Below are 3,030 nucleotides of genomic sequence, written 5' to 3'. Positions count from 1 at the left end.
GTGGGGAGGTAGCAGGGGGCTGCGTGCTCACGCGTGTGTCCACATGTGTGTCCACGCATGTGCTCGTGCACATTCACGTGTGTCCATGCATGTGCTCATGCGCATTCACATGTGTGTCCATGCATGTGCTCGTGCATGTTCACGCGTGTGTCCACATGTGTGTCCATGCATGTGCTCGTGCACGTTCACGTGTGTCCATGCATGTGCTCGTGCGCATTCACATGTGTGTCCATGCATGTGCTCGTGCATGTTCACGCGTGTGTCCGTGCGTGTCCATGCGTGCCGCCGGCGCGCGCTCCCTCGGGGCAGCTTTGCTGTGGCTGTGGCTCCCCCGGGCCATCGTGTGTCGCCGGGTCAATTAGAGGCGCTGGTGACAACACGCTGTTTGTTTAATGTCCCCGGGGGCGCGGGGCTGGCAGCCGCAGCCGGCGCGGGGGCCTCAGATGTGGCTGCTGCCATCGGGACGGCCGCGGCCCTGGGCTCACGCTGCGGGGCCAGGACCGGCCGTGGCCCCTGGCTCCCCTGGTGCTGCCGGGGCGCTGGCGGGGCCCTGGGGGCCGCGAGCCCCTTCCCTGGCGCTGAGGCCAGGCTGGGGGGGGGGGAGCTGAGCCCCGCGTAGGCTGCCCAGGGTGCGCAGCCCCCCAGCCCTGCCCTGCTCTCCCTGGCCAGGCCAGCCCTGGCTCAGGCTGCACAGGGCAATGGGCAGAGCCATGGGCAGGGCACTGCGATGGGCACTGCAATGGGCACTGCAATGGGCAGAGCAGTGTAATGGGCAGTGCAAAAGACAGAGCAATGGGCACTGGAATAGGCAGGGCGCTGCACTGGGCACTGCAATGGGCAGTGCAGAGGTTGACAGTGCAGAGCAGAGGACTAGTACAACAGGCAGCGCAGTGCAGTGGGCAGCGCGGTGCAGTGGGCAGAGTGGTGCAGTGGGCAGCGTGGTGCAGTGGGCGGTGTGGTGCAACGGGCAGCGCAGAGGATGACAGTGCGGAGGACAGTGCAGTGCAACGGGCAGTGCAGATGCTGCTTCTCCACCCACTGGTCTCCTGCAGCTTCTGGCCCGCTGGGACTTTGCCGGCCGGATCCAAGGTCCTGACCAGACCCGGAGCAGCCTCATGGCGCCCCGCGGGTGGGTGGATGGGCAGCGGGGGCAGCTGCACCCCCGGCCCTGGCTGGGACCTGGTCCTGAACCACCGCGGCGGAGGGGCTGGCTGGGGGGGCCGGTGTGGGGCTGGGGCAGCATGGGGCGGGCGCCCGAGCCGCAGCCCCGGCTCCCCCTTCCCTGGCGCTGTCTAGACGCTTGGCAAATGCAGGTGCTGGAGCGCCAGTCCCCCCCCCCGTGGGCTGCAGGCTCACAGCACCGCTGCGGCCGCTGCATCGAGCCCTCCCTGCAAGGGGACCCAGGAGTCCGGGAGCTTGGACCCTCCCTCCTCCCCCCAAACCACAATTTAACCCCCAGCCAGGGCAGGGAGCGATGGAGGAGCCAGGCAAAAGGCGCCGGTCCAGGCGCCGGCAGCTCCCCTCTGCTGCCGCGGCCGGTCTCCCTCCTCCCCAGCCTCGTTGATGCAATCGCTGCCGGCGCGTTTGCCACGTTAGCGAGCCCTGGCGATGGGTGATGGTCGCTGGGAAGGGCCCGGAGCCGCCCTGCTCGGCACCCGCCTGCCGCGGCCACGCTGGCTGTCTCCATAGCAACGGGAGATGGAGACGGGCCGCATCCTGCATCCCGCATCCTTCATCCTGCATCCTTTATCCCTCATCCCTCATCCTGCATCCTTCATCCTGCATCCCTTCTCCCTGTCTCCTGGGTTGGGGGGACAGCAGTGGCTGGGGGAAAATCAGGGATTTTGGGAGCTGTTTAAAAGCCACCCATGCAGCCCCTGAGAAACTTTGCCTGGGAACGGACAAAGGCAGCATTCTGTGGGACTCAATTGCTGCCGCTCCCAGGGCGGCCGTGGCGGAGGGGGCTGCCGCCACCATCCCTGAGCCCACACCGCGTGCGGGCAAGGGGCTCCGAGCCGGCCCCAGCGCTGCGGGACACAGGGCAGGATGAGCCCTTGGATGCTCGCTCACACTGAGCAAAGCGAGCCGGTGCGGGCAGCGGGGTGCGACGGGAGGGAGGTGACGGGGAGGCGCCCTGCTGTGCCTGCACACGCGTGCACCCATGCATGCACACACACACGTGCACACACACGTGCACACACGCATGCACATGAATGCTTGCACGCACAGACATATGCATTGCACACACATGCACACATGCACATGCATGCACAGCACACGAATGCACACACACACACACACACACACACACACGCACACACCTGGCTCCAGCGGAGGCAGCGTGGGGCAGCGGCGCTCCCCGCCACCCGCTCAGGCCCCCCGTCCCCGTCCCCCCCGCGCACACGTGTGCCGGCGCCGTGCGCATCCCCCCCGCAGGTGCGAGGGGCGGCTGCGGGCGCCGGCGCGGCGCGGCGCGGCGCGGAGGAGGTTTGCGGCCGGGAGCTGCCGCTGGGCTTGGGGGCCGGGGAGCCGGGGGGGCGGCGAGGGCTGGGCTGGGGCCGGGGGTCCGCTGGGAAGGGGCCGGGGTCATCCCCGCTGCAGGAGGGAACAAAGCGGGGGATAATTAGAAAGGGAGGAGAAGACAAAAGCGAGACAAAGGGGGAAGGGAGCGGAGGGCTGGAGCTGCTGGCGAGGATGGAGATGAGGCAGGGGCTGGCGGGGGCCGTGGGGCGAGACGCCGGCCCCGCGCCGGGGGACGCCTCGTCTGCGGGATCCAGGGGGGGGTGGCTGGATTCGGGGGGGAGACGGACCCCGCAGGGCCCTGCCCCATGGCCTCGGCCCCCTCCCGAGCTGCCGCCGAGGGTCCCCTCGTCCCCGGCTGCACCGGGACCCAGGGAGCATCCCGGGGGCAATCCGGGGGCCGCGGCGTCCCTCGCCGGGCGCTGCTGCGGTCCCAGGCGTCCGGGGCCGCGCGGGGGCTCGGCGCCGGCGCCCACCTCTCGCCCCCGGCAGGCCCTGGAGGAGCTGAAG

The sequence above is a fragment of the Apteryx rowi genome, unplaced genomic scaffold (genome assembly GCF_003343035.1).
Source record: "Apteryx rowi isolate R43461 unplaced genomic scaffold, aptRow1 scaffold_220, whole genome shotgun sequence".
In the NCBI taxonomy this organism is placed as follows: domain Eukaryota; kingdom Metazoa; phylum Chordata; class Aves; order Apterygiformes; family Apterygidae; genus Apteryx; species Apteryx rowi.
The sequence above is the reverse complement of the archived record's forward strand: the minus strand, read 5'-3'. Positions refer to the sequence as shown.